We start from the raw sequence: 11,919 nt of genomic DNA, 5'->3' as shown, positions 1-11,919 counted from the left end.
GCTAAAGAGCAATTCCAGTTGGGTAACTGTGGCTCCCAGGGGCTTTAACGCTACCCCACTTCCAGCACTATAAAACAGAGGCCTGCTGTTTTAATCACGCCTCTCTCTCTCTCAATGTTGTTTGCGCCCTGGTACAGCCCATCTGCCTTGAATCTAGGGCTCCACTGGGGCTGCACACATCTGCCAGCCAGACTACCTTCGTACACAATTACTCAATCCACCGTAAGGCTCTTTAATAAGAAACAAGTGTGACAACGGCAAGCCTCTTTTTTCCCCTTTCTCTCCTTCCTCCTCCCTCTTAAACCACAGAGTCAAATAGCTCTAATAGAGATGAAGCTTGATAGATCCGCCCAGGTGTAGGTGAAATGGTAGAGCCTCGGGGGTAATAGATGCTGCTCTCGCAGGCTGAAGTTTAGTGCTCTGTCCAGACCGGCTCTCCCGCAGCACTGAGACCGGCTGCTCCTCCTCGCACAGTTACAAAGTCAACACGCTTCTTGCTGCTCACGTTTGTGCCTAATCCAGAGGGCAACCTGGAGCTAGGTAGGAGCCGCTGATCAGACCTCTGACTCCAGCTCAAGGACAAAGGACCGCAGATGCAGTAAGTGGAAATTTTACCTTTCCTTCTTTTACTTGGGAATTAATGAAGGGTGTTTACTCTCAGGGAATCCTCTAAAGACCGAGCAAAAGTGAACCAACGAAAGAAGCCTGTGTTCCTACCCTTGTGGGTTTCCCAGGCGTCGGTCCACAGTGTCCCGGAGCTGTCACTGAAGCTTAAATATTCTACAAGTGACTCCTGATTCAGAAGGTCTGTGGACTGAAATGTGGTGCTAATAACAATGCTAATTCGATCATGTAGCCTGGCATATTAACTGCTGTTTCTGGGTGAAATATCCTTTATTACTGTCAAAATGCTGGTGAGAAACGCACCGTCACAGTTCTCAGAAGACAGAAGAAACTACCCTCCTGGAAACGAATCTCAGCTTTCATTCCTGACTATAGTATTACAGCCTTCTTGATACATCAATAGAAGGGATTTTCCTGTAAGTTTTGATTAACAAATTCCTTCTTGAGCTCTGACTCTTACTGAAGAAGTTTTCCTTAAAAAAAAAAAAAAGTGTCATTAGATTGTGGCTTCAGTGACAATGATAATGCAATTTTAAAAGAAACAAACTAAACCCAAAGGTCATTTGTCTAATAGCCTAGGAAAAGATATTAAAAACAGATGTAGGAAATCTCAACTGTGACTTCTTGCTCTTTCATGCTTGGGTTAAAGCAGCCTCCACATTGCGTTTACTTTGCATTTACAACTTTGGATTCACCACTAAACTATGTTTGAACTTCAAGTTCAGATGCGATCTAAGTCAAGTCGTGTTCCTTGAGCCCTGCTCTGGATTTTACTTGGCTACAGGGAATCTTTTTACTACTACACCATATATCTCGATTGTGTTAACAAGCTCACTGTGGTGGACTTTCAGGTGGAATGTCAGGCAATGTGAAAGAATGTGTTTGCTGTTCAAACGTGTGACACTCTGTGTAGGAAATAAACATAGACCATATGCCCTGATGGAGATTCAAGCTATAAAATTAATCCTTCAAATATTGCCAAACATGATCAAATTATAAAAGAATTCAATAAAGACTGTTAGTACATCATTTCTATTTGTAGGTTCTGTAATGCTTCTTAAATGTAGTTTTTATGTACTTGAAGATACAGTCTGGAAACCATTGTCATCTCGTAATACGATGTGTATGTGGACAGTATATAAGAAAACACAGACAAAATATGACTGTATTTTCTTAATTCCCATTGGCCAATGTTTTGCTTTTGTTTTTTGACTATTATAGATGGAGCTCATTGTAAATGATGATTTAAAAACCATGACGGTAGGGCCTTGATGACTCCTTTGTGTATTTTCAGAAATGATTTAGCCTGGATAGAGTTGCTGCTATGAGAGGTTTAATTAATTACTTTTGGTTAAATATATTTCTTTAAGGATTTCATTTGACATTACTGATGGTGGGGTAAATGCAGTTCAGAAGTCATTCTTCATGGAATACTTTAGCCAACAATTGTTGGCATTGAATAGCGGTCATTGCCTACCCCCTACAGGGAAAGATTCTAATTTCACTATGCCTTCCTTGGTATGTGAATGGTACATAGTACAGTTCACACATATGAATGCCGTAACTGTGTCAGTGATTCTAACAAGTGCCCCTTAATGAAAAGGTCAGCCCCATGATTAATAGGAAGCCCGTTTCAAAGGCTGGACCTCACTTCAGCACTGCATTAGGTTTGTGTCTTCTTGATTTATTCATTTGCCTTTCAAAGTATAATAAAAACTGAGTGGTCCATAATGTACATTTTTAGCACATTGTGATTGTTATTTCAGTATGATAGCAAAATATCAGTTATTATATTTGGTTTGGGAAAGGGAAAAAATCAAGTGGTAAAACCCATCAAGCCAATAATTGTTATCATCTGGAAGATGAATGAAAAATTCACTCTTTATTCAAATAGTTAGACTTTACATCCCTTGCTTGAATTTCAGTTAATTTAATCAACTTTTAAGAGGCTTTCCAAGGAAAGCCTTGGTATGAGGGAGGAAAGGTTTGATGTTTAAGCTTGTTATGATTAAATGCTAGCTATGTGTTATCAATACGGAGTCAACTGTACTGCTGTCTGTTATTAAACAAAAGCACATAATTTTTCACACAGAAGTAAATTTCATTGAAGAATACTGTTGAATGGAGTTAAACAGGATAATTCTAACTCTAATGATAACCTCAAAGAAGCAGTTTAGTCATTGAAAATGTACAACCAGGGACTTAGTTATAACTGTTCTACGTATGAACTATGCTTCATCAACACAGTCAATCTTAAACATTTTTTAATTATTCTTTCTTTCTGACAGATACTACATTTTGATAATACATGTTGCAATTTAATCCGTTTATAAGTTGTATGTAGTTAAATATTACCTCTTAAATTTTATTAACATGTATAATTTAACCTTTTAGTTTTATTCCTACATGCTTTCAAATATAATTAGATTTCAGTGTAGATAATTAAATAATACAAACAGTATGATAATTTATATGAGATATCTATAGTTCCGTAGAAAAAGTTTGTTGTTTTTCTTTATTTTTGAGAATCATAAATTATATCAATTTGTCTCTTAAACTTTTTATCTTTGTACTTAAATGAAAAAATTACTTAATAGTAGCATGATTACTTATGATCAAGGGATTTAGATAGTGAGTGTGGAGCAATATGCAATTTTGAATATAGTGTCCAACAAAGGAGCTCATCGTGGTCACTCAACGAGAAGGCAGTATAGTCAACTCTGGGCATATTCACAGAGAGTCCTAGATGTCCTGCATGCCCCCAATGCCCATAGCTTGCTGCTCTCAATAAGAAACTCACCACTGTTAAAGTTATTTTTTTAAAACTCTGATTGTTTCTCATTTTCTTTCTTTATAAATTTATATATTTTTTATTTATTACAGTTTATTCACTTTGTATTCCAACTGTAGTCCCTCCCTCGGCCCCTCCCAATCTTACCTTCCCTCCCTCTTCTCCACCCATGTCCCTCCCCCAGTCCACTGATAGGAGAAGTCCTCCTTAACCCAGCTACCAAACAAATAATTGACACTCTTTTTTATTTGTTTAATAATAAGCTTCACAGCACAAGAACTGAGTGGTTATTACTCATTTCTTAGCCCCCTAAGCTAATTTGGCTTCATTCCAGAGTACATCCAGAGATACTTGTACCTCATAACTTTCCTTGCTGAGATCTCTCTCATGACATTTCCTGGACCTCTCTTATAGCTGAATCCACCTAATTCCTCTTCTAACTCCTCCTCCCCTGGCTGGCAGGAAGTCCAGCCGTATTTTCTCCCTTGGTCAACGACTGGCTGTAAGCTGTTTTACTGACATACCAGAGGACAATTGGAGGGCAGAGTTTATACAACATTGAGGAAGCAGATTCTCAGAACAAGGATTGTAACAAGATATGGGGGTGGGGGAAAGTACAGAAATGAGCATTTGAATTACACAATAACCTTATGCCTGCTTACCACAGGTAGGTCTGGTTGAATAATAGTAACTTTATATCTACTATGTATTGTACCCAAAACTTGATACTATGTATTCAGTCCTTACAGCCTAATAAAGTATTCAGTGTTCTTATTCCCATTCATAAATGAAAATGGAGTAAGACATTCATTGTCCAGTTGTCCATATCATGTTAACTGTAAAATGTGTGTTCAGATTAGCTTTGCCTCCTGTCAGATTCCTCAACTTGCTTCCACCGTGGCCTTCACTGTAACAAGTACCATTCTTCTCAGAGCAAAGTTAGCTCTACCTCTGGCTATTATATTGAAACTACTTAAATTTTGAAAGGGATTAATAATGAAATTTGCTACTCAGACAAAATCATGTTTGAATGCTAAGAAGTGAGAATGATAGTAGACTCTTTTGTCATCACTGGGCACTCAGAATCCATGTTACTTTTCGAGCTTTTATTGTATGCAAAGACAAAGTTATAACTATCTCAAAATCAGGGAGGGAGATAATCCTGTAATTTCACACTTGCTAAATGTATATTCCTGTCAATCTGGACTTTGAGAAATTTGTCTCTTCAAAATATTTATAGCCAGGCTAGAGGATCTGAGAGCAAGGATACTAGTCATAATTATTCAACCATTAAACATTTCTGTACTGACCGGTGGAAAAAAAAAAAAAAGCTCATTTATGGTCCTCAAAACACATGTCCATACAAGATGGAAGAAAATGAGTACAGGGTCACCATCAATGATGTTTAGGCCTTGACTATTCAGTAAAACACCAGGATATTTATATCTTAATTGCTAGAATTCCAGGTAGATTTTCATTTATCTGATGAAACACTTTCTCCTAAGATAGACAGAACAAATTTAATGCGCATTGTTGGGAGAAGGGAAATAAACTATTCATGATAGAAATCTCTTGTATTTCATTATATAATTTTAAAAATATGAGGCATTATATTCTCTCTGAGATCAAAGGAAGATAATCATACTCAAGGAGTTATGTTTTGTTTCCATTATTCATATGATACAACCTTTTAAGTTAGAATAGATGGGGTGGAAGGAGAGAGGAGGGAATGAGTATGATTGAGTATAATATATGAAAAGTTCAGGAGATACAGCTATGATATATGAAATGCTCAGTAAGTGAGCATAAGGAACTGAATTCAAAATTGATTCAAATTCAACCCGTTTATTTTTCTGCATCACTGAATCACTGTAAATGTTCCTTTGGCTATCACTTTTCCTTTGGTTGCATGACTTGATGAACATTTTTTAAAATGATTGAAATGTATAAAGCTATAGTCTATTCTCAGACCTTTAACACAGTGAAGAAAAAGTGATTTTTAAAAACTAATCTCAAGGTCCTGAACGAATTAATGCATGTTGAAGATATCTGAAAGCTCTAGGATTGGTGATTTCCTTAAACCATTGGTCAAGATTTTCTCTGTCATGATTCTTAATCCAAAAGTCAATGAGCTAACTCGATGAAGTCAGTCTTATCCTCATGAATCCTGTGGATTTCCCAGTAAGTAGTACATCATGTTTAATTGTAGGAGGCTCACATTCTCATCACCTTGTCTTTCTCTCCCCTTTCCTTTTCTTCACTTTTCTCTTCTCCTCTCCCTTCCACTTCTCTCTCCTCCCTCTATTCTCTCTCCTGTTTCTTCCTTTATCTCTCTCACCTTCCTCCTATCATCTCCTTCCTTCCTTTGACCACATCCTCTCTTCTTCCCTCTCCTGTCCTTTCCTCTGCTAGCACTTTTCTTCTCTCATTCCCTCCTCTCTCCTCTCACCACATCTCATGTTCTCTCATCTTTCTCCCTTGTCTCCTCTTCTTCATTCACCTCCTTCATTTCTTCTTTGTCTCCCTTCTGCCTTCTTTCATTTTTCTCCATCCCCTGTGTGACATCTCTCTCTACTTCCTTTCTCCTAACATTCCAATCTTCCTACCACACTAGAGATGATTTTTCTGTTGGTTACTTCTTTCTCCTGTTTGAGAGAAATATTGGGAACCCTTATCTGGGGACTTCTCTTCACAGTTTCATATGCCTCAAAGCCCAAAATAGTAACCATAGAAATCAATCCAACTTATCATACCTCCTTTGCATGGTAGACTGCAGTCCCTGTTCCCTGACACAAGCCAGACTTCTGGCCATATCTGTAGCCAACATCTAAAAATTTTGATTTCAACTCTGTTTCATATTAAATATATTTCTTTTTTTTAGGTTCACTGAACTGTGTATCCCTCTTCCCAAGCTTGACTTTGAACTTTTGAATTATATTTAGGAGCACATTGTCATGGCTATGTGTTCAGAATTGAGGTTTCAGATGCATGTAAGTCAGAATTCGGAGAGACATCTAATTAGCAACCAACATCTGTTTTATTATTAATCTTACAAACTTTATATTAGAATGTAATGGACAGAAGAATGATTAGATTCTATTATATTTCTGTAAAAATTTGAGACTGTAACATTGTTTATAGTGGAATGTACTAATACACCTGAATTTCACACTAATGATTTTTCTGGAAGGTAGTGTTCCCAATCATGCTAGAATCTGTTTTTCTTACGTAACTAAAATGATGTTAATTATACTATTATTTTTTCATCTGTAGTTATACTGTACTGGATTACCAAACTAAGATTCTGTGGAGTAGTGAAAATGAAATCAAAATATTGTCTACTGATGGAAAAATATAACCTTGCATTCTGAATGAATGGCATATGATCATAGCAAAAAGATTTTGCAGAAGGAGGACCCTGGGTAAGATGCACAATCCTTATTTAGAAAGCTAAATGGGATAGACATCGGAAGAGGGAGGAAACAAGGAACATGACAGAAGCATACCACAGAGGGCCTCTGAAAGAATCTACCCAGCAGGGTATCAAAGCAGATGCTTACACTTATAGTCAAACTTCGGACAGAGTGCAAGAAATCTTATGAAAGAGGGGAAAGATAGAAAGACCTGGAGGAGACAAGAGCTCCACAGAGCAACAGAACCAAGAAATCTGGAGTCTTGTCTAAGACTGATACTCCAATCAAGGACAATGCATGGAGATAACCTAGAGCACTTGCCCAGCTATACCCCATGGCAGTCAGTCTCCAAGTGGGTTCTCTAGTAATTGGAACAGGGCCTGGCTCACTGATCACCTCCCCCTGAGGGGATTGCAGTCTTACCAGACCACAGAGGAAGACAAAGGAGCCAGTTCTGATGAGACCTGATAGGCTAGGGTCAGATGGAAGGGGAGAAGATGCACACATATCAGTGGACTGGAGGAGGGGCATGGAAGAAGAGGGAGGGAAGGCCAGATTGGTAGGGAATGGGGAAGGGGGCAACAGCTAGGATACAAAGTGAATAAATAGTAATAAATAAAAAATCAATTAAAAAATGATTTTGCAGAGAATTTTGGAATATGGACTTTAAGACAAGATACATACATACAACGCTCTTGCAAGATTTATAATGAATTTATATGTAGTATCTTATTAAATATTTGGCATCATTTATGTTACATAATATAAAACAACAGTATTTCTCCTTTGGTTTAAAATTTGTTCCCAGAATGTTTACCCTGAATATGTTGCTTGAGCTCAAATTAATTTTACAACCATAAGTTTAAGTGAGTAACTCTGTCTTTGACTAAGAAAATATGTCTCAAATATTTCTCCAATTTAGAAGCTTGTGCATAATTCATAATTGGTTGTTTCTTATCATATCATATGAAACTTATCATATTGATAAGTTTCTTCTTTACTTCATTATTGAAAAATTTTCAAAACAAAATAAATTTGACACAACAAACAATTTTTTTACATCCTATAAGTGAGTCCCCAGGAGTGAAGTCTCAAATTGTCTCATTGTAACACTCACTCACAGCCAGCTTTGGTACAAGGTAAAGAAGAAGACATTTTGTTACTACTGCAAAATATTTCTTAAAATTTACATAGAATATTGGCCTTCATGTCTTTGCTCTCAACTATCTCAGAGAAGAGTTCAGTAAGATTTAGTTTTTAACTGTTTAAATTATGACAAAAGTATATCTCATCATGACTGTAACTAATTTCTTTAAATAACATGAAAATTCGAGTAATAGACCGTATATGCAAACATTCCCATTTTGTAGGATATATATATATATATATATATATATATATTTATCCATATATATATATATATATGGATATATATATGGATAAATAGAAAAGATGAACACTAATTTTATAATGTAGTCTTTGGTAAGATTCATGTCCAATTTTTCTCAATATTTAAAAAGATTCTATTTTTCCTTTTCATTTTACACAATAAAACTCTTATTTTTATGGCTTTTCTGAATAATATTAAACCTGTAAATTTATTTTCAAAGGACTAATCTGTTAAAAGTGATAAACCTTACAGACATATCAAGATGTTTCCATATTGGACCCACTGTGATAGAAACATTTTAATTATTATTTGGTAAGTTCCTTCAGATTAGGGAGATCAGAGAGCTGAACTATTTATTCTATTACATTGTGAAATTTAAGGATTAGGTGTGCTAGTTTTACCTTATCATGAAAAAATGACTGAGAAATTGAGAGGAAGAAGGATTCGTTCATTTCAACTTGTGATTTCATAGGTTTCTCTCCCGGGCTAGGTGTGCCATTTTTAAGGGTTTGTTTTGTGGCTGATCCCTGTGGCAGCGAGCATACAGTGAAGCAAAGGTTCCCACCTCTTACAGGGTGAGAAACAGATTGGGTAATGGACACACAAAACATTAAATGTTTTATTGTCATATAACAGTGATCTATTTCCATCAGTTGGAGCCTTTCTTTCTTTCTTTCTTTCTTTCTTTCTTTCTTTCTTTCTTTCTTTCTTTAAGAATGCATTTAATACTGAATTCTTCAGTGGATTAATCTGCTGACAAAAGTACAGCCCTCTGAATTCTATCAACACCTGGGACCTCAAGACTACACTGAGGACCAGGCAATCAGCATGTGAGCTCTGATAGGTGTCACATTTAAACCACAATCTAAGCATATGAAATTCATGCATGTGTTAGACCTGACTTGAAAGCATTAATGTTGTTATTGTGTTTTGTATTTATATAATGCAATGCAGTTTCTTTGGGAGAAATATTCTACTTTGGCATTTTTATGCAAGCTCAAAATGGCTTCATTTACCAGAAATAAGATACTTTATAGTAAACTTTATTGTTACATCATGTTATAGGACAAGTACGCTAATTTAATTACTATGATACTATAATGAAAAGTTTGCTTTTGGTGTATGGAAATGTGCAGTAGACAATGGGATATATTTGAAAAGTTCTCTATTTGGCAATATTTCTACTACATATTCCAGAATAATGAATTAGAATATTAATTTTTTTTACTTCAAATATTATGGCAGATTCCTATACTATTTTGTTTTACTTTATTTCACTTTTGTATTTCTGTCTTCTGATACAAGTTCTGATATATAATTAGTTCATGCCAACCTCATGATCCTTCTCTCTCAACTACAGAGTGATGGTGTCTTGGAGTTTACATTGCTGTGAAGAGACACCATGACCAGAACAACTGTTACAAAAAGAAAAAATATTTAACTGGGGCTGGCTTATAGTTCAAAGGTTTAGTTCAGTATCGAATTGGCTGGAGCATGGTGGCATGCAGGCAGATATGGTGCTGGAGGAAACTAAGGTTGTAAACCTCCAGACTAGCAGGCAGCAGGAAGAGAGAATGAAACAGGGATTGGCTTGAGCATTTGAAGCCTCAAAGCCTGCCCCCAATGACACACATTCTCCAACAAGGCCACATGTTCTAATACTGCTACCCTTTATGGACCTATTGGGGCCATTTTAATTCAAACCACCACAAATGTATTTATAGTCACAAGCAACTAACTAATATACAGCTCCTTAAATAAAATAAAAGTCACATGAAAAACTCTGGTAGGAAGAACTCATTCATCAAAGCATTTGTTTCTTGAATTACTTTATATTTCAGCAATTTTGCACACTTACATTAAATGCTTGTAATTCTCTGCTGATATAGGAATGCTAGATTGTTATTTTATTTACTGTATAAATTTAAGCAATATATAATACAGCTATAAGGATCACCACATGAACATAAGAATGCTAAGTCAAACTGAGGATGTTGAAAACATTATTAAAACTTTTTTCTTTTTGTTTACTTATTTATTTATTTGTTTATTTATTTATTTATTTATTTAATGTATTACAATTTATTCACTTTGTATCCCAGTTGTAGGCCCCTCCATTACACCCTCCCAACCCCACCCCTTTCCCTCTCTCCTCCCATGCCCCTTCCCCAGTCCACTGATATAGGAGATCCTCCTTGCCTTCCCTCTCACCCTAGCCTATCAGATCTCATCAAGACTGGCTGTATTGTCTTCCTCTGTGGCCTGGTAAGGCAGCTTCCCCCTCAGAGGGAGATGATCAAAGAGCCAGCCACTTTTAAAAATATTGTTTTGGAGATTATGAACATACTTTTAGAATATTACAAAACTCACGTGATTGTATTAGTGTGTTTTTGGTGGTATCCTGAACAACCAAACTCACAAAACCCTATATTAAGAACTAACTGTTCATCTAGTAATTTGTAAATGTTTTGTAATAATTAAGACACATTTCTAAGTTTCCTAAAGTTTGCCAGCTAATGAAATTTACCATTTATTATGTCTACTCAAAGAAATATAGAGACCAGCAGTAGAGCCATGCCCAGGCTCTTGTTTTACTCTTACCAGCTCAAGCACAAGCAAACAAATTTTTGGTAAAGCAGAGAACAAAGCCTCCTTCTCTAGAAATATGGACATGCTGGATCATATTAAAGGAAACTTCTTTGTAGGTCTCCTACCAAAATTTTATTCTTTCTCCCTATTTTGATTCATTAGTAGCAGGCCAATGGTCACTTTTTATCATTGGTAAATTTTCCTAGAAAATATTCAACCTTATTGTTCTTATAAAATTTCACAAGGACGAAGTCAAGACAGTCAAGAAAATAGCAGACTAGCGCAAATGACTTGACTAAGCAGCCACATTTCATGTACTTATAGAGCCATCTACTAGTTAGTTTGAGTTGTCAGCTTGACACCTACAAAGAAGGAACCTTTAGTTGAAGAATGTCCCCATTTGGTAGCCTGTGGAAATGTCTGTGAGGCATTTTATTATTTGCTTATTGATATGGGAAGGCCCGACCCACTGTGAGTTGCGATATTGGGAGTAGTGATAGCACAGGCAGTGAGGGAGTAAGAGGCATTCCTCTGTTTCTAGTTCAAGCTCTGTTCTCTTTCCCTCAGAGATGAACTGGTACCAGGAAGCATAGTGCGACTTGTTTGTGGCCATTTTGTTTTTCACAGCAATAGAGTTGCAAAAACACTACAAACATTACTTAAATGTTTTCACTTAAAAAATGACAATGCAGCCTTTCCTGATGGGATCTGATAGACTAAGATCAGAAGGAAGGAGAGGAGGACCTCCCCTATCAGTGGACTTGGGAGGGGCAATCGAGAAGAAGAAGGAGGGAGGGTAGGGCTGGGAGGGGAGGAGGGAGGGGCTTATTGGGGGATACAAAGTGAATAAACTGTAATTAATAAAACAATAAAAAATAAAAAAAGATAAAAAATACAAATTTTGAAGTAAATGGTGAATATAGTTTGTATTTTAATATTAAAAATGTGTCCAAATATGACTTCACTTAGACTGACCCATAGAAAGAAATAAACAATTTAGAAGCAAACTTTGGTATGTTGCTTTCACAAAGATGTGTGCTAATAATTCATATTTTTTATTTTTTATATTAATTTTAGTTTAGTCATTTTATATCCCAGCTGTAGCCCCCTAC

The 11,919-nt window shown here is 36.2% G+C and overlaps 1 protein-coding gene across 2 annotated transcripts in view; it reads left to right on the top strand.

The window, feature by feature from the left end:
- Positions 1 to 262: 262 nt before the first annotated feature.
- The window catches only part of Sema3a (semaphorin 3A), a 483,245-nt gene continuing 471,588 nt past the window's right edge, over positions 263 to 11,919 (top strand). For both annotated transcript variants that reach the window (XM_060374188.1, XM_060374185.1), the window contains exon 1: positions 263 to 598. The gene's annotated coding sequence lies outside the window, so the exon portion shown is untranslated. The remainder of the gene's footprint in view (positions 599 to 11,919) is intronic.

Source organism: Meriones unguiculatus, chromosome 21 (genome assembly GCF_030254825.1).
Source record: "Meriones unguiculatus strain TT.TT164.6M chromosome 21, Bangor_MerUng_6.1, whole genome shotgun sequence".
Lineage (NCBI taxonomy): Eukaryota > Metazoa > Chordata > Mammalia > Rodentia > Muridae > Meriones > Meriones unguiculatus.
This window is presented reverse-complemented; position numbering and strand designations above follow the sequence as displayed.